We start from the raw sequence: 21,260 nt of genomic DNA, 5'->3' as shown, positions 1-21,260 counted from the left end.
GACTTTTTCATTCCTGGTTTTCTGGATCACCCAGATTCACTGATGAAAGTGTATCCTCTCCAGCCTTATAGAGCTTTTATATATCAGGCCCTATGTGTCAAATCCCAAAATATTTCTACACAAAAGAGGGATGCCCTTCTCACAAGATAAAAACAGTTTTTTTCATGAATACAGACATCCATATTATATTAACCCCCATAGCGGTAATCTCGAGTCACACTCAGGGTTGCTAAAAAACAATAAAAAAAACCCACTTACCTTGTTCCTTTGGCATCCCCCAGCGTCCTGCTCATTCGTCCAGGTCCTTCCTTCTTCGATCTTCTCCCGGCGACTGCAGAGACGATTTGTGGGGTTTCCCAGTGACGAACATCAGTTCCTGCAGGAGGCGTAGCCGGAAATTCAAATAATTTTGTATTGGATTCAATACAGAATAACTGTATTGAGTCCAATACAAAAAAAATCTTTATATTATATATAAATACACAGCATATACATTAGTATAACATATTGATCGATCCCACAGGCTCTTGGTCATCAATCAGTAGAAACTTCCTATGACATAATCAATGCCCTGTGTTTTCCTTATCCCAAGAGTCTGATAGAGTAATAAATACGTTTCACAGCATTAAAGGCCACTTTTTAAGAAGAAATATGGGAGCACCAGTGTCTCTAGATCAAAAGAGAATAGGTAAAAAAGATACATAGAATTCCTTTATGTAATTTCATATCAAAAAGTTTAAACAATATGGTATACCTATTGAAACTCTTGCTATATGTATCTGCAACATTTATTTAATAATCATGACAATTTCTGCTTAATATGCCGCTCCTGTGGTAATTTTCAAGCTAATAAACAATATCATTCGTAAATGCTTTCAATGTAAATTGGCTTATTTTACATTCCTTTTTAGTAGTAACAAAATAGACTTGTTACACACTTTACATCTAACATGGAGGAAATAAGTCATTTGAAGTAACAAACTTTTTGTTTGTTTGAACTTAATTAAATAAATGAAGCATTGTTTACTTGGTAGTGATCATTAGGACATGTCAATGCTTTTTAAAGATATTTTACCTTATTACCTTTCTCTCATATTTACCAGAACACCATCTCTAGTTTCTCTGAATTTCAACCACTCACTTTACTGAAATAGAAGTAATTTACACAAAGGACTCTATGATAAAACAAGGAATCAGACATTCCCTCATAGGAATCTTCCAGGTCCAACTGTTTCAATGGCAGTAATTATTTACCACAAGAAATGTATAAGAGAATGTCTGATTCTCTGTTTTCTAAACAAGGCCACAAATGTTTTATGTGATTTTTACTTTTCAGGTGACTTTTGATGTGCCTTCCCATTTGTGTGTCAAAAAAGTAAAGCAGGGTTTAGATACAATTACAATAGCCTGACAGGGTCAAACACAAGGTTTAAAATTAGGTCAGAAGAAATCTATGGCCAATCTTTTTTTTTCTTGTCCTGTGTGTGGCACTATAACCCTGTGCAATAAAAAAATTTTGCTGTTTTAACCCACATTAAATAAAACATACTTACTATTATAAGCACAAACACATACAACTTTATATGCAATAGCTTAATGCTCAAATACAAAACAACATTTTAAACATTCTGTTAATCTTTTTACCAGAATTAAATGTTTCTGAAAGATTGTACATATGTTGGTTTGTAAGCTAAATGATAAAATGCCCTCCATAAATCCAATCTACCAACTGTAATAAACACAATTACAATAAACACAAACAACAAACATGTTAAAAAAGTGATTGGAAAACATTTTTCTATAATATGCATATAACCGCACTCCATAAACAGTTGCAAAAGAGAAAAGGGATGGGGAGTTAAAGGATAACTCATTCCCATGGACGTCAAAGTTGGCCTTCAAGATAAAACAAAATAAAGATATAACAAAGAAGATAACAGAAAAAATACCATTTATTTAAACATTTTTTAAAACAGCCAAATAGTTAGGAAGTGCTTCCAATTTCTAGGGAACAGATGGAAGGTTAGTTAAATTAAAGTGGTGTGCTATATCAATTGGTTCCATATGAAATACAGACAAACAAACAAGTCCCTAGTTTACTTTGTTAAATGTGTTTTGCACTTAGGCACTGCTTCCTCAGGATGAAGGGGTTCAACAATGGTCTAAAAAGAGATATGTAAAATCACTTATAAATATACAAACAACCTTGCCACAAAACAAGCTAAATAAGACAGGTGACCCAGCAAACTTGGAGTGTATTATTTACATAGTTGGTGAGGTTGAGAAAAGGCATATCCCAGATAAAAAAAAAAAAAATCTATAGACATAGGTGATCCAGAAGAAGAAAAAAAACCCCAGTCCTTCCTGATTCATTGAGGCAGCCAAATGTTCCTTGGATCAACAGTCTCTGTTATCTTTACTTTAAAGATTTAATACCCAGTTAAATTAGGTGCTTCTAGAAAAACATCCAGCTTTTTCCAGCAATGTATACCTACTTCATGAGAGAGAGCCTATTCCACATTTTCACAGACCTTACAGTAAAGAATTCAATCCTTATCCGAAGCCTAAACTTCTTTTCCTCCAGACGCAAAGAGTGCCCTCTTGTCTTTTGTCATGATCTGAAAGTGAATAATTTCTCTTTATGGACCCTTTAATATATTTATACACAGTGCTCATATCCCCCCTAAATGTCTCTTCTCAAGAGAAAATAGTAGAAAAAGTGACTTTGTCTAGTGTCATAACTGTCCTTCAGAACTTTACTTTCACAAATTTTTCTCCTATTACCTTTAAGTAAATCTTACTATTGTTTCCCGAAAAGAGCATTCTAAATGAAAACTAAAGCAGTAATTTTCTTTTCTTTTAAGCAAAGCACATGTACAATAAAATTGACTATTCTTGTTATGTATGTGATTGTAAGCAAAAACATGTCCTTTTAACCTCCCTGGCGGTATGAAAACAAAGTATTTTTAAATGTAAAAGTGGTACATTTAAAAATACATAGTATTTTAAATTTCCCGCCTGGTCCCGCCTACCAGCCCAATGGTCCCGCCCTCCAGCAACACACTTGCAAGCAGATTCCCGGCCGCCATCTGTTTCCCCTGGCCTTGCGTCCCCAACGCTCACATGCCGGGGAGGTAGATGCTGGCCGGGCATCGCCAGGTTACACAGATCGCTGGAGGATGCTGCGAGCACCGCTGGAGGACGCCACTGGAATGTAGGAACCAGGTAGGACTTTTAAACTCCCTTTGAGTATGGAAAATTCACCTTGAGCCACACTTGGGATTACTGCCTGGGAGGTTAAGGGTGTTGAAGATTTTAGACAAATTCTGTTCTTATTGAAAGAGTAATGTTGGTGAAAGGTGAATAAGATCAAAAACCTTGCAGGAATTTATTATCTTACTTTCTTCTTTGTGACTCAAGCAGAAGACTTTGTCCAAGGAATTTTATTAACATTTCATTTCTTTTTAATGCTGTAAACACAGTCACAAACCTTTGGCACTGCCCTAATTTAAGTGTTGATGTGTAAACATTGACTGTATTAAGATGATGTCAGACTATATTGCACCTATTGAATACTAAAAGAAATATTTAGCAAATGATGTCTGTGAAGAATAAAACAACTTGTTCAAATGCTGGCACTAAAAAAAGCTATTGTTCTTTTCACTTCAGTTGTCTATGTAGTATGTACAAAAAAGGTCATACAAAGTATATTCATAAACATTATATAAAACCCAGCAATCTCAGCTTTCCTTGCGTGTGCCAGGAAGAGGAAAAGGAAGATGGCGGCACCCATCGCTATAACAAGGATAAGTGAGCTGAACGGATTTAGTTCTGTTTTAATGTTTTTTTTTTTTTTGTTTTTAAATATTTTTTCGGTCATGTATTTATTGAAAAAAAATTTCAAACAACACATCTGCGTATGGCATTGGTAAGTGAATCATGCTCTTAGTATTTTCTGTGACCTAGTGCAGAAAAATCTGCAATTAAATGTTTACAGTAATTGTTGATCAGTCCTACACATTGTTTGGGTAAAACAGGGAGGACAGGACAAGGACAAGTGTAGAGCTTTCATTTTTTTCTTGCCATGTACATTGTACAGTAGCCAGGAGGAAGAGCAGCTGCTGTACAATATACAAAGTGAGAGAACCAAACATTAAAGTTGTAAATTTTAAGCTGAAATTCGGAACTTGGAATTCCGCTAATTCCAAGTGATCTCCTCTAGTTCCAATCCAACATATACCTGTCAATGAAAGATGACATACAACTCAGCCAGATGATATCAATGGCTCGGTAAAGTACAGGCTATCATCTTGGACCTGTGTGACACTTTAAATAGGCCATAGTGTCAACTATTAATTCCTTCTACTGTAGATTCATTCATTTTTTGTTCTATATTTATCCTGTTTACTATAAAATGGCGGATAATGTTGCATATAGAACGGGTTGTAGATTCCTTATAAGAACTACTGAAACTGAAGCAAAATTATTAGTTCTTTAAAGTGTTACAATAAAAACCACAGGCCACAGAGGACCCATGATAAAGCTAAAAAGGGAATACAGGGATCCAAAGGGAGGCTACGGAGGGCCTACTAAGGAGCAATAGGAGGCCATTATCATCAGTTGGCCATATTGGATAAGCTATACTATACCCGTCATTGACAGGTATAGTAGAGTCTATTAAAAGAAACTCCAGTTTCTGAATATAGTCAGTTTTCTCGACCGATCTAACTCAGATATTTTTATTTCTGCTCACTTCTGTTTAAAAGTAGCCTGATGTTTCAGTGATAAAAGGGGAAAATCATGATCATATAGAGAGCAGAATAAATCAAAAAACAGTAGAAGGAAACCTTCAAAGAATAAATTAACTCACAATGATGTGGAAATTTTGTAATATGTAGGAAATAGAGGATACAATGTCACTACTATTAAATGATTAAATAGGACATTGCCCCTCCAGTAGACTAGACATTTGCCAATGAAATATCAATACATTTCCCACATAATCAAATCGAATAATTGATTTATTAATAATCGAATTTAGTAAAATGCAAAATGCATTTTTTCACATAGTCTAAAACAGAGATCTAATACCTTTAGGGCTTTGGTAAAGCAGTTAAATCAGTTTCAGATGATGGTATGGCATTTTTTCTGCAATTTCTGCATCAACTTTACTCCTTTTTATGAACCTTCTTCAGTGCAGAAGGGGGAAAGCCGAAACATTTTTTCCAATGTTTTCAAGACACTCTATACACACAGATACACAGATATTCAATGTGGATAAAGTTTCCAAAACTTCAACATTTTAACATTTGAATGAAATAAGCTTGAAGAATAATCTGGAGAATGATTAAAGAATGAAACCCTGGTAAAGATTTATGTGTACTACAACAACAAGTTTATTGTTTTATACCAAAATACCTTAGAATCCATACATCAAAAAATCTTATAGCGTCCAAAACAATTGCATTGTTTTGCATTTATTTAGCCCAGTGGATTCAGAGAATGTTGAAAATAATGAAAGGTGACAAAGTATTATTACAATCACCTGTACAAGGTAGTGGAAGACTATAATTAAAATTATCTGTAATAATAAAATGCTATCCATAATATGGAAATTCAAAGATTATTGTATCTAAACTGAGACATCTCTACAGCTTGCTGAATATGTTAAGTAAAAGAAAAAAAACAATACTACACATGTAAAAATCTCCTTTGTAGGGTTTTTTTTAAATACACCTTTAACTGCTTTAGTTTACCACTGCTTTATTTAGTTAAGGCCTGTAACTTTACAAGAGTGAACGCATTGCTCCATAACTAAATAAAATTACAAAAAACAACAAATTCCGCTCCCAGAAAAATGACCAAACTGTCCTAAAAAAATATTTCATACCATAAAAAAATTTATAATGAAATATGGCACTAGTTTACACCTTGTAATATGGGCTTAAAAGAAGAACAATTATCTGAAGAAACTAAAAACACAGAAGGCATTGTACTTCCTTTTGTGGAATGCCCATAAGCCATATATGAGAGGAGTATTTATAAAAACAAGTGTGAATGATAAAAAATATAGAATGGACCAGATTCATGCTCCGTTCTATAGGTAAACAGGAGGAAGAAAATAAGAAGTTTCCTTCCCCACAGGTAACAGCATCATTGTTGAAAGACAGATTGAAATTAAGATCTTTTGTATTGTACAAATATGATTTATACAATAGAAAATTGAAAGCCCAACAGTACAATTTAGCAAATAAACTAGGAGTTTTTTGCAAGACAAATTAAACTGCAGAGAATTAAACTAAAATCTTCTCCATAATTGACCCTATTAGTAAAAGAGGAACCTATAGCCCTCAAGGAATAGCAGAGGAATTTTGTAACAATTATAACGGTCTTTACAATTTAAAGTGAAAATTTAAAATTAACTTGGCATATTTACCTACAATAATGGACAGCCAGCTACAATATTTGTCAAAACCATTTTCTGTGTCAGAGAGTACTACAAGAGATTTAAACACACTTTGACTCCATATCTTGTGAATATATTTAATAAAGCAGGATCTTCAGGGGGATTCTCGAAAGAAATGCTTCAAGCCTTATCACATTTCCTAAAGATGGGGAAGATCATACTCTTACTAATCATAATAGACTAATTTCCCTACCTAATACTGATATAAAGATTAGTGTTGGTCGAATAGCTCATTATTCGATTCGGCAGCTATTCGCTCGAATATAGCAAAAAAATTCGGGTGGTCGAATGTCAAAGTCGAACACCATTAAAGTCAATGGGAGGAAAAATTCGGGTTTGTTTCAGCACTGTGTAGAGCTTCTACAGCCTCCAAACAGATGTAAAAAGATACATTATAAAAGGATACATAAAAAGATACTTTTTTTTTTCCCTTCTGAATTTTTGCTGTCGAATCCCGTGTTTTTCGGGTCTACCTGAATTTGAACAGCCATATTCGGGTTGAATATAGGGACAACCCAAATTCGAACATCAACACTAATAAAGATCTATGCTAAAGCCTGTGTGATTCCAAGTATAATTGGTCCTGATCATATTGGATTTGTGAAAGATAGACATGCCCCTGATAGTACAAGAAGATTGATTAACATCATAAGATATGTGGAGCTGCATCAACGTCCTTCTCTGTTGTTCTCATTAGACGCAGAGAAGGTGTTTGACAGGGTCCATTGGGGTTACCTGTCTTCTGTGTTGGATACATTTGGTCTGGTTGGATTGGTTCAATCAGCCTTTCTATCTTTATACACTACTCCCAGTACCAAAGTGTTTACTTCAGGAGCACTTTCTTCCTCTTTTGATATCACATATGGCACTCGCCAGGGGTGTCCCCTTTCTCCTGTTATTTTTACCATGCTTGTGGAGCCTTTAGCAGGAGATGATTCACTTGGATCTTCTGGTTAAAGTAGTAACCATTTCTAGGAGAGAACATAAGTCTCTTTGCAGATGACATTATTCTTGTACTTACTGAACCTTTACCTCTCTGTGATCGGTTCTGAATATTATTGCCCAATATAGTGAGGCTTCTTACTATAAACTTAATATGTCTTAAATGACATATACTACCATTGCAAGTATCGGTGGACCTCCAACTTAAATTGAAAAATGAGTTTTCCTTTTCATGGAAATCTGAAGCTTTCCTTTTTCTAGGAATATCCTTGACAGCAAAATCCAATTGCTTATGAATATAATTATTAAAAAATTCTCTTATCTTTACCCTCTGAATTTACATACCTTAAGAAACAAGAGCTCTCCATGTCAGGGAGAACAGCAGCTTTTAAGATGTTTTTAATCCCTAAGTTTCTGTATTTGTTTAGAAGGGATATAAACCTGTACCTTCTAGATTTTTGACTGAATCTCAAAGATAATTATCTACTTTTGCGTGGAACAACAAAAAGACGCGTTGTAGTCAAGTGATTCTGACTAAGTACAGGATGGGGGGTGTGGGCCTTTTCAAAAATTTGCACTACTAATATTTCCACAAATATATTACTATTATAAGTAATATGTTTGTGGAAACACACTGCACATAAGATATGGGTTGAGATGGAATCATCATCTCTGGACTGTCCAGGATTTCCGAAGCTTTTATTATAAAATTGGGCCTTCCTATAGCAAATAGTATTTATCCTGCCACTCAGGCTACATTAGAGATATGGAGAAAATACTCAATTTATGCACCAAATTCAGTCAATGATGCAAATCACTCCTGATTTGAAAATATTGGAGTTAATTATGCCTCGTCAATCTTTCAATTTGGTAAAGGATGAGTTTGACTAAAATTAAAGATTGATCATTTTTTTTAGAAACTTAAGATCTTCCAATCATTTAAAAATACATATGGACTTCCGTCTATGAAAGTTTTTACTTATTTATGTATAAGATATTGTCTACTAAAAATAGACATGCATGTTAGACTCACCATAGAAAGTTCTATTTATACTTATTTTACCAACTCATGTATGGGGAAAAAAGGAATCTCTAAATTTTATACCCTCAATGCCAAAATGGGAACAAGTACTAAATTTGAAGTCATATATATTTTGTGCCGAATAAGTCCTAAGTGCCAAATTGACAATATGTAAAAAGGGGAAAAGTATTGATATGCTTGCATAATTTATTGTGCATAATTTATCAGAAGTAGTATATGATCTTAATGTACAGTGTTCATTGGAAAAGACAATGGCACGATTGGTATAAAAAAATTTAAAAGGCTTTAGAAATGTGGATAAACCATGCCAAGTTTGCTATTTGTATTTAAATTTATGATTGCAACACTCTATATTTCTTATATTTGTTGGTGTTGTAGACTGGTATATTGTTGTTTATACTCCGATGTATAATGTGCTATACCTTTTTCACCGTTTTCGCTATTTTTATTTTTGTGTTCTTGTTTTTTTCATATATCTTTGTCTTCTTTCCTCTGTTTTAAATGTTCTGTTTAGTATCTTATCTCAAGTTTTCTACATATTTGTATTACTAAATATCCTTTAGTAAAAACTTATTGAACAAAAAAAATATCTGAAGAAATAATGAGGTCACTATGCTTGTGATTGACAAAAATGACTTCCAAGATGTTCTCCTTCAGTACCAAACACCAGGATAGAATCTAGTGCTGCACACCCTAATAAAAACAATATGCAAAGAATAACAACTCTCTGTTAGAGAGATTATACATATGTTTTACAGGATTTATCTGACTTTGCTGTTCCTGCACTTGTATAATTTTAAATTTTACTATGTAAAAAGTACCGCTGTTTATGATCTTGTGTGACCAGTTTATGAGCAGTATTATGTAGTACTATATCACAAGCACTGTTGTAGTATTTAGTGCTATGTCACAGGTACTGTGGGTTCCTTGTTAATAATAATAATAATAATAATAATAATAATAAAAGTATTCATAGCTTACTGACAGACTCCAAATACAATGCCACCAGACTTCTGATCACCGAACACCAGTTTAAGGCCCAAATGACAGCTCATCACAAAATAAATTGATGCAGCTGGTAGTAAAACACTGCAGAAGTAGTGTACCTTTTTGTTGCTACACTCTGCCAGACTTCGAGACACCACTCCACTCCACCTTACTCTGAGTTTTCCAGTCCATGTTGCTGAGAATCAGAGTACCTGCAGGACACGTAAACTCAGACAAAAGACACAGCACCAGAGTTACATCACATATTTATTTATTAACTTATTTCCACCCAACCTTAGCTTTTAACAAATGGTGAGCGGGTGAACCAAGGAGACAATGTTAGAAGTATAATTGAAAACTGGAGTGAGGAGAGAAAAAAAAACAACAACAAAGAACAGAGGAGCAGAAGTTGGCCTATCTTTAAAGGCTAGTTAGAAGTGGCGTGTGGGGGTCAGGAGTGAGGCTAATCTATAGTGGTTTGATTTAACAAGTGCTGAAAAATCTGTTGCTTTAACTGTATAAAGTGTTAGAAAGAGGCTTTTTTTTCTTTTGCCTATTACATTTAAGTTATTACATACACAGAGTAAGAATCTGGTATGTGATTTTACTGCAGAACAAATAGTGTTAGCCTGTTGAAGGAAGATAAAAAGCAACAGATCTACTGGTAAATTTACAGGTAATAAAACTATATCACAAGGAAAAACTGTTGACAGTGTGTATGTATGATGACAGACATTATGTCCTTTTTACTACAGGGTGTATAAAGCATGTAAAAATAAAAAAAATCTGCCTGATACCCCTTAATATAGGGAAATTATTTAAAAAAGTATAAGGTATTAATTGTTTACTGTTTCTGAGTCTACCATACATGTTCATATCATATTCATATCAACTACACACATCTCAGTCTGCTATTGTTGTTTTCACAAAAGTGCAACAATTTTTTTCAGTGCAGGTGGCACTGCTAGCAAAACTTTGGTAAAAGCGGACATTAAAGGTAAATGTATTCTATTCAGCTAGGATAGGTCTGCAGCACCAATACACTTTTATTTTGGAAAACACACTACGGGGTCCGTTTATAAAACCCAAGATTCATTAATTTTCCACATTAAATTTATTAAGAAGATAAAAATGAAGGAATAACTTTCATTTTTACAGTCATCTAGATAACCTTGTGTGTTTTTACAGTTAAACAGAAAAGTCTCATGACCAGTAAAATGTGTAACACAATGTTTGGATAAAAGTTGATCATACCAGTTTAAAACTCAGCCTTTTAAACATGAGTAAACACACCTGACTGTAATTTTTTTCTGCTGCAAAGTCATGTGTTTAGAGTTTATTCTTTCATCATCTTCAGTCTGAGTTGGAGAAAAAACTACAGGTTGATTGAAAGAAATATTCTCTCTGACCTTTAAAAAGGACAATGGTTCAACTTGTTACCTTGGTTTCTAATACCAAACCTTTTAGCAAATCTCCTGGTCAAAAATCAACTAGACTGCTAACAGTATGCATTGTCACATTGGGAGTATTCCACAGCTGTGCTTGTATGCTACAGCTACTATGTAAAAAAGATTTTAGATACCAGTATGCTCTAACCCTGTGGTGCCCAACCTTTTTTCATCTGGTTCAACCTGTTACCTTTTCAATGGTTCAACTTGTTACCTTGGTTTCTAATACCAAACCTTTTAGCAAATCTCCTGGTCAAAAATCACCAAAGTCAAATGGAAAAATTCAATAAAATATTTTTAAAGTGTTACTAGTTTTACTACTAACTAGACTGCTAACAGTATGCATTGTCACATTGGGAGTATTCCACAGCTGTGCTTGTCTGCTACAGCTACTATGTAAAAAAGATTTTAGATACCAGTATGCTCTAACCCAGTGGTGCCCAACCTTTTTTCATCTGGGGGCCGCTGTTTACATTGGAATAAAACTTGTGGGCCACAGTGCAAACAAACACTAAAGATGTATGTTTAAAATTAGAATTGTTTTAATTTAAAATTGAATTACATTGAAATATTTCTAGTTACTGTAACATACATGCACCAAATAAAAGAAATTACAAATCGAGAATTTAATTGCTTATTTGAATAATGCAACATTTTTTTAAAGAAAGATACAAAATAAAGCTATCATACAGTGCTGACTGTTCCAAAGAGCAGAAATACACCAAGAAAAAGGAATCCTGTTAGTTAAGGGGAGCCGCTAATCATCTTTGTACCCCAATAACTCTGAAATGGATACTTCCAGAGAAATCCAATTCATGTGACAGATAGCCAAGAGGTACATGTTCTTCCTTCTACATCTTCAGGTCCCTACATCTCTTCATTCCTAAGAAGTTAGGATTCACCAAAAGTACGTGGCCAACTATGTGTGACAAGGTAGCATGGTATGACAGGTATAGTTTGTTGTATGATTGCGCTGTAGTGACACAATTTTTTTAGGGCGTTATCCACAAGAGTTCTGCACTTGTTGTTACATTTCTCGTTACTTACACAAAAATTGGGGCTCATAGAGAGTAAGGGGATAGCTATGTTTGATAATGAAGGAGAAATGAAGGCTTATACATGGGGATAATGACAGCTGCATGGAAACAGACACATCACTCATGTGTACAAGGGGTGAGATTATTTCACAGTACAAGGTGGGCGGGGAGCAGACACAGCTGATTGCCAGGTCTATAGTACACGCCCACTCTCAGGGAGATATGACTGGGCATGCTCAGGAAGCTCCATCTCCTGGTAGCACAATCTCATACAAAAAAAAGATAGGAGATGCGCCTGCCCCAGTCTACCAAATCAGTGCTGGTTAAGGTACACAACTATTGACACCAATGCATTACTGGTGCTTTCCTGCTCTCATGACCACCATTCTGAGAGACTGTTTTTTTCTAACCAACAACACTGCTTCACCTTTAATGTGGGTTCACATACAAAGTAGTAACCCCAGCTTTAAAAAAATAAAAAAAAAGATAAATGCACATTTTGACACCTAAAGAACGGTAAATGTGCAGACATTTGCTTTGTGGGCTTTGGGATTACACAAAAAAAAAAAACAGAATTTGTCTGGCCATGGGAAACAAGGTGGCAAAAAATTCACAGACACTGCTGAGCAAATCATCTATTTTCTTACTGCACAATTAAACATTGTTCCTGAAGCCCTAAAGAAACTTGTATCCCTCTGTTTCGGAAACAGACTCCACCTTCTCTTTACGGAGGACCTCACCTCCAGTCTCTATCAGCGATAAGCCTCTTTCAACATTACATAGTTTTTTCTGGATTCAACCAAAAAATGAAGACACTATAAGAATTACACTAATTTTGATCACTAAAATGTTGCAGCCAAATAATTAAAATTAATTTTAAAGTCATAGGCTGTCTTACTTGGCTACAGGAGGAAGAATATATCATAAAACAAACTGCAGAAACCATGTATCACTTTATTTAATGAGGCAGTGATGTCAGAAGATAAATATCTTTTAATAATGTTGCCAACTTTTCTTGCAACAAATGTACCCACAAGAAGCAGATACTAACTTGGAACTATTATTTGGTTAATTAGAAGAGAAAAACATTTGTGTGGTATGATTGCATTAAATATGAGCACATGTTATGCAGTTTGTTATGCAGTAAAGTTTGAGTTCAGCAAGCTAAATATAATTGTGATGTAATGTTAGATTTTTGTGACCAGTGATATTTCAGATTGGTTTTAAGAATTCTTTCTAGTTTTTTTAAATGCAGTAGGGGGATGTAGTGCTTTTTTTAAACTGTATTCTTTCTTTAATTTTATACTTGCATGACTGTTCAGCCACTTCTCCTGTATTGAAATTGCTAATGCTAACAACTATGCACACTGTGTGCATCAGAAGCTGCGGTAAGTCTGACAGAGCCGTCTCATTTCCTGGCTACAAAATGTCCATTATCTACCCAGGCTTGCTGTCCCTGGCCTTTCCAATTCATTAAATGGATCTTCAGGTTTAGAGGCTTAGCAGTACATGTGGGCATTACATAAGAAGCGTACATGCAAAAACAATCTGCCTAGGATTGCCCACTCCTTCAGACTGACTTCCACCTATCAGGATTTGTTATAACTCCTCCTATGAGGAAGCCTATATTATGCATAAGGGCTTAGGTCTACTAGGAGGAATACTAAGACAGAGTGCTGTAATGTTTACAGGTTACAATGTAAAGCACCCTGCAAGCCCCTTCAGCTTTAAATTTAAAAAACAGGATGCAGAAACAATGTTTGTTTGTTCATAGACTGAAAGTACTCAGGCCCTAGGCACACATGTCAAAATGTATCCTTCATGTAACCCGCTAAATAGTATAGTATTTTATGAAGCTATAAAATATTTTTTCACTGTTCATTCAGCTGAGACTAAAACCTATACTGTGGAGCAGCGGTCGCCAACCTTTTTGGTCCCACTGACCACTAAAATTACTGGCTCCTGACCACACATGCGTGGGGAGCTGGGTGTCAATCAAAGGGGGAGAAACCTCCACCATAGTGACGTCATAATGACATAACCCCGCCAACTCTCCCATTACAGATATGAGCCTGCGATGGGAGAGTGGGCAGGTTGTGTCCAGGGACACAGTTCGCCCACTTCCCAGAGCCTGGGATTTGTAAAGGGGATGTGGTCCGCGGCTCTGGTCAATGCATCCCCCCAGCGGGGTCCTTCTCTTGACACTGCTCTGGAGTGCACCGGTCAGACCCACGGACCATCAAAATTTTCTCGCGGACCACCATTTAGCGACCGCTGCTGTGGAGAATTTCATGAGATTAACTTAAACAGGTTAGGTTGTTTTAGACTAAATACACTGCTCAAAAAATGGAACACTGAAATCATATATCACCTGAAATTACCTGAAACTGAAAATCCTTATTAATATACATTTTGTAATTAATAACAACAACATTATGTAAGAAAGATCAGCGGAAACTAAAAAAAAAAAAAAAAAAACCGTATTTAAGGGTGGTTTCAAATTCACTGATAAAAGTAAAGAACTGAAATCAAAGAATCATCAAAAGTCTGAGTTTCATCACAAAAACTCATAATGTGTCTCAGTAGCGTGTGTGTCCCACACATGGCTGAATGCACTCCAAACAATGTCTGGGCATACTTCTGAGATAGCAATGTTACCCTGAATGATCTCCTCCCAGACCTGAAACAGGACAGTTTATGGTGTTACTTGGCAGGGGGGGGGGGGGGGGAATAGGGTCTCTTTTAGATTTACTTCTGAAGGATGTGGAGGTCAATCAATGGAATCAATGCATTTGTCATCCAGGAACTTCTTACATACTCTGACCACATGAAGCCAGGTATTGTCCTGCATCTGCATGATGTTTCAAGCAGTCACAAGAGCATATCCATACTCTTTCAAGTTTGTCACATGTGATCAATGTGAACCTGCCAATTCTGGTGTTCTTTGGTAAATGCAAATAAAGCTGGAAGTTTGATGGAGTCTGTTTCTGACAGCTGAGTCAGAAACATGCACACTCACTCTCCAAGACTAGGTACACACTTCAGATGAATATTGTTTCAGGGCTGGTATTGGAAGAGAATCTGACAAGTGTAGAGCATTTGTCCGATGTTGTTCATGGATCTGTCCTGGCGGATCGACAAACCATTGTAATACAAGTGAAAGGGAGAGAGTGCAGTGGGGTGACGCTTGCTTGTTCTCCCCCCCTCCCCTCCCCTCCCCATAGAGCAGAATGGCCCTATATGTACAGCGCTCATTCATGCATTTTTCAGTCTTTTATCTTGGGAAAGGATCATGAAAGATCCTTTCCAACATCAAAAATGTGTGTACATAGCCTTACAGGAATGCAGGAACGGGTCCTGGACAGGAGATATGTATCTCTCTTATGAAAAGCACGGACTCTTTAAAAACTTGGGTGCCTTGGGTGCCTGAAAATGTAGAGAGCACCTCTATAAGAGTTGCTGTTTGATTTGTTTCAGGGTTTTGGACTTCAGGAGGTCTGGCTATAAGTAGCACATGTGCGGTCAGATGAGTCCATGATCCTGATTTATTAAAGCTCTCAAAGCCTGGAGAATACACTTTCATCAGTGAAGCTGGGTGATCCAGCAAACCTGGAAAGGATTTCCTAAAAGTTATTTGCTATTTGTTAGCAAATGTTATCAATTCTGAACCAGATCCATTCCAGGTTTGCTGGATCATCCAGCCTCACTGATGAAAGTGTACCCTCCCCAGCCTTGGAGAGTGTTAATAAAATCATGTCTTTGAAGTGGAATGGCAGCAAGTAGGCTGGATGGGAGTTCTGCTAAATAGCTGTGTTTGTTTGTCCCGAAATTCTGCACTCTGCTACAAGCTACATTAAGTGTAGTCTTTTGCTGAAGAAAGCTGTAGTATTTTAGTGCAAATAAGGGGACTTTTACATCTGTATGCTTGCTGCAATCACCCTCAATATCACAAGTGGCGCTAGTATGCAGGCAGCAACTTAGCAGAGAAAAGTGTGTGTGTTTTTTTTTATAATAAAATTATTATTAGTTTTTCAAAGGAAAAATTATAGTAACAACATTGCAACAGAATAAAATGAATTGGACACAAAATAGCGGTAATACAGTAAAGAACAGTAGAGAATCATTGGGATCAAGATGAATAACACAATGCGCCAAGTATAGTAAAACATAGTATAGCACAGAGTTACATAATGTATTCAATACCAGTCCTCTCCCCCCCAGTCCAGAGTAAGAAACAAAAAGAAATCTAAACAAATATCAAATTGTGGCTGAATTGGTTATCAAGAATAAAAATCAATGTAATATAAATCATTACCGCAAAGTTTTATTGTAGAGAATGTGGTGATTCGATAAAGGCATACCAGGAAGTCATTTTAAAAGTGGAAAGAACTCTTTTTCGTATGGCAATTGGTAGGGTAGCTTTATACGATTCTCAGAGTTCAAAGAAACCCCCAACCCGAGATTCCTTAGATAAAGAGGCCTCTATCCATTCAATTTGGAAAACAAACCATAATTTTTCAAGAAATAGTTTGAGTGAGGGCGGATTCGATAGAATCCAATAATGAAAATTTTTTTGTTTTAGCAACTTTGAAAGTATTAAGAGAAGTTTGTTGCAACTTTTAGTGATTCTAGTGCCTTGAAGGTGTAGTTCCCTAAATATTGCCCATTCAGGACCTAATGGTAGATAGTTCACTAAATTTCGAAGTGAATACATCACCACCATCCTTCAAAAATACATAATTTTGGGGCAATTCTACAGCATGTGGTATTGATCTGTCTAGAGGTGTCCACATTTCAGAAGAGCTTTGTCCCATCTGATGGGAATGTAGTGGTGAAATATAAACAAAGTAGAAAAGTTTCAGGATCATCTCCCTGTACATAGAGGAAATAATAGTTTGCCAAGTTTTGCAGAAGTTTAGTAAAATCTCACTAGGGGGTGATTTCTGGAAAATGTCTAGTCCATCTGCACAATCCAGTCCTCCAGATTTGATAGTCTAAGTGAACCTTGTAAGTATAATAGGCTTCAGTTATGGCTTTTTTAACAGGCTTAGGGACCACTAAAAACTTGGCTCAATCATGTGGGTGATACATTTTTGATGATGGGTGATACATAAGAGTTTAATTGTAAATAAGCAAAGGTTTGCATCCCCAAAGAAGGGTACAATGCATTCATGGCCGAGAAATGATTTCCTGGGTCAGACAATTACCTGAGGTTCTAACCTTCGGTGCCCTCAAGTCTCCTTGATTTTTCCCCTGCGGTTCCCGTATTATCCAATTAAAATCATTGTTTTGGCATAGAGGAAGGAGCAAGGAGGAGTGGCTATTCAGCAACAATGTATTCCTGATTTTGTGCCAAACATACAAGGCAGAGTACAGTTGGAGTCTGAAGGATAGATTGGGGCAACAATTTTCTATGTATATGCAAGAGGTAAGAGTCCCTGGGATCAATTGTTGCTCTAAATAAGCATTAGCATAGCAGGCTATACCATGTATCTAATCTCTAATGTATCTAGTAATTGTTGCACAATTATATAGCTCTCCATTTTTAAGTGGTTGTTATACACATTGCTATTCTGGAATCCTTCCCTGCCCAGATACATGTCCTGAACAGTTTTAAAAATCTCCTTTAGATCCGATTGCTTTATTAATAAAGGTAGCATTTGTAAAGTATATACAATTTTCATGAAGTTTATCAATATTATTAAATTAATCCATCCTACATAGGAAAGCTGCAGAGGGGCCCATTTTTGCAATAGCTCCTCAACTGAGAGCCAGAGTGAGGGAATATTGGAGTGGTAAAGATTTGAGGGGTGTTTGGAAATCAGACCACCCAAGTACTTCAGTCTGTGCTTACACCATACAAAAGGATACCGATGCCTCCATCTCAGCTTAGTGTATTTGTTCAGATATAAAGCTTTAGATTTATCTAGATTTATGGAGTACCTGGATACAGTACTGTATTGCGTTAACAAATCAAGGATAGCTGCATCAACAATATAGAGAAGTACCGTAGATTATCCGCAAAGGCGGTAATTTTAACTTTACGGATACCTATCTGGATTCCAGTCATTAGAAAGTTCCAGGAGACGCAGTAGGGGAGCCAGTGCCAAATTAGATAGATAAAGGGCATCCCTGACGAGTGCCCCTAGTGATAGGAACTGGTGCTAATAGGATACCATTAATAAACAATTTAGTTTCGGGAGATTTTTTTAAATATACTGTATGTAAGAAGTAATAAGCTGATCAAATGCACGATGCGTCAGTACAGCATTTAACAAGGGTCATTCCACTTTATCGAATGCCTGTTCCCTAGCCGCCACCACAGTTGCCATTATTTTAAGTTTGGACACCTATTGTGGAATACTTTCCCCTTACAAATCCTAGTTGATGGGACATGAGAAGGGATGGTAGGAATCGCTGCAATCTTTTAGCCATTATTTTGTCCAAATTTTTGTAATCACAGTTAAGTAATGAAATGGGTCAGTAGGAAGATACTAATGCTGGGTCCCTACCCGCCTTTTGAATTAGAATAGTATAGGGCCTCATTAAAATTCACAAAGTTAGTATTATATGTCAATATTGAGTTATACACTTCTGTCAATAAGGGGTAATTTCCATATTAATAGCCATTTTATAAAACTGTACAGTGAAGCCATCCGAACCAGGTATTTTATGATTCACTAACAAACATTTATTTTTTGCACTTCCTCAATATTGTTTGGTCTATCTAGGAACTCCCTGTGCTCTGAGGGATAGCTTAGATAACTTAGCGTTGTGTAAAAGTTTGCCTGGAAGTTCTCGGAGCAATGGTTGCACCATGTATAATTGTTTATATAAGGTCTAAAAAATATGGGCAATTTTCACTGGGTCTGAACGAGAAGTTGCAGAATGAGGGTCCTTGACTGTAGGAATAACACGTTTAGCTTGTGGGGGTCTAGTAAGTTTCACTAATAATGAAGCTACTTTGTTACCCCATCTATAATATTTGTGTTTCAAAAAATGGGTATTAGTGTCCACCTTGGTGGCAACATGCGCATTCAGGGCTTTATTTGCTTCTTGCCAGATGCACTGAAGTTAATCAGTTTTCTGTACTATGTACTCCCTGTAAACCTTGCTTTTGTCTTGCAAGACAGTATATTGAGCTCGATATTCCCCATGTTTATGGGTGGTATATTCTATTATATGGCCTCTCAATACTGCCTTCAGAAAAGTGTGTGTTAAAATGTGCAAAAAGTGGCATTTAAAGGGCCAGGCTCCTTTTCACAATTGAGGAATTGATAAGGCAGCTGGTGATGTCCACTGTGAAATTGCAGAAAACCAAGGCAGCTCAGAAGAAAGCCACGGAGACACAACTAGCGGCCCATCGAATCCACCACATCACAAGCTGTCATCTTGCGAGTGAATGGTGAGCCCCAGTCCAAAATTCTGGCAGAGGTGTTTTAGCAGCAGGTGAGAATCCACGTTGGTTGCCACTAGCAACTAGGCAACTGTGAAGGACAGCCATTTTCTGCAGAAGCTGACTCCAGCAGATGATGTTGAGGCCTTCCTCCTGATATTTGAGAGGACAACAGGAGGGGTGGCCCCAGCAAAGGAGCTTACCTCTTTGGCCCATTCCTGTCTGGAGATCCACAGAAGCCCTACTATGAGCTCTTTTAGCCAATTCTAGTTCGGAGCGTTAAAGGAGATCCTCGCTCACCTTGCAGTAACACATCAGTTATGGCTATGGCTGCAAAAACTGTACAGCGTTACCACTGAAGTCACAAATGTATGACTTTATTGGTAGTTGACTACACAATGGCTGCAGTCTGAGACTTTTACTGGACAACAGATGGTGGAATGTTTTGTGCTGGACTAGTTCTAGCAATCCCCGCCTGTTGGTTTGCAATGGTGTATCAGTCATGAAGACCCCAAGTTGACCAACTATAGAAGGGAGGAGCTGTTTAGTGCTGGAGTTCTTCTGCCTGAGTCCACATGAGAGCCCAATGCCCCCTGCAGGAGGAACCCATGCAGTGTGGACTGTTTTAGAGGGCATCCTTCTTTATCCAGGAGGTGTGGTTTTCTTTGTCCAGATGCTTCAAGGGAAGATTTAAGTGCACTGCTTTTGTGAATTAGGTTCCTGCCAATGCCCTGGTGGACTCTAGGAACATGGGGACTGTGGTCCAAGCTAAAGTGGTCAGAATGGTTAAGGCAGTGGGAACACCTCTCAGAGTAGTCTGCATTTATGAGGACATGAAAAGCTATCTTGTGGCACCTCTGACCTTCACCACTGATTGTGGAACAGTGATCCATGCTGTGGGTATGGTAAGGAACCTGGTTAGCCAAGCTGTTTTGGGGCAAGACTTTCTAATGTTATGGGAACTGTGGGGGAAAGTAAGGCTTGAAGTGTCTGGTGTATCAAAAGTTGACTCTAGTATTAACCATCTAGGACAGGAACCTGAGGTGACCTCTGGGGAAGGGGGAGTGTTACCCATTACATGTCATGATTGGGGAGGATGAAAAGGAAGCCTCTTCCATTCCTATTTATCCTGACATGGAGGTATTGGTTGCAGCTTTTAGCACTGGCCTTTAGCCCACTTTGAATAATGCAAGATACCATATTTCTCTTGTGAATAGAGTGGCCCAGAAATCTGGTGCTGATAAAAGGTTTCCCCATTTTGTCATTAATGAGGATCTATTGTACCAGATCTATTGTATGTAACGTAATGCCATTAGTCAAGGAACACCTTTGAGAGTTAATTCCTGGCTAGGTGGCAAGGGCTGTTTGAGGTGGGGGAAGTAAATAACAAGGTTAAACAGGCAGGAAAATGGAAGCTGTATCACATTTATCATTATTACTTGTCTTTATGTTATCTTTTAACATATTCTGTTGAAACCCTAAAGCGAGGGAGCTCATATCTGCCATGGTTAATGTGAGTGTTGATTCCCAAGTGCTGATAGGTAAAAATAACCTCCACACTTTCTAAACCTCACGTTCTAGAGGCAAAATAGTTGGATTTCATCAAAGGAATCTCAGAGTGAATGGTTAAGCCCATTACTGTTGGTACTTAAGTCCTAAAAAGCATTCCAGGAACTAAAGTCTGTGTAATGCCATCATCCTGTCCTAGTAACCCCAGACTTCCGATGTGGGACTGGGAGCAGTGTTGTCACAGGTAATTGAGGGAGAAGAACATCTTGTAGAAACTGACTGCTGGGAAAACTATGCTGTGGTGGAGCAAGAGTGTCTGGCAATAAAATAGCTGCTAGAGTCTCTGGGTTATTATCTGTGATTCTGTTTGACCATGCCCTTCTGATGTAGATGAGAAAAAACAAGGTTGCTAATTCCCCGATGATTTTCCTCT

This window comes from Pyxicephalus adspersus, chromosome 3 (assembly GCF_032062135.1).
Source record: "Pyxicephalus adspersus chromosome 3, UCB_Pads_2.0, whole genome shotgun sequence".
Lineage (NCBI taxonomy): Eukaryota > Metazoa > Chordata > Amphibia > Anura > Pyxicephalidae > Pyxicephalus > Pyxicephalus adspersus.
Note: the sequence above shows the minus strand (reverse complement) of the source record.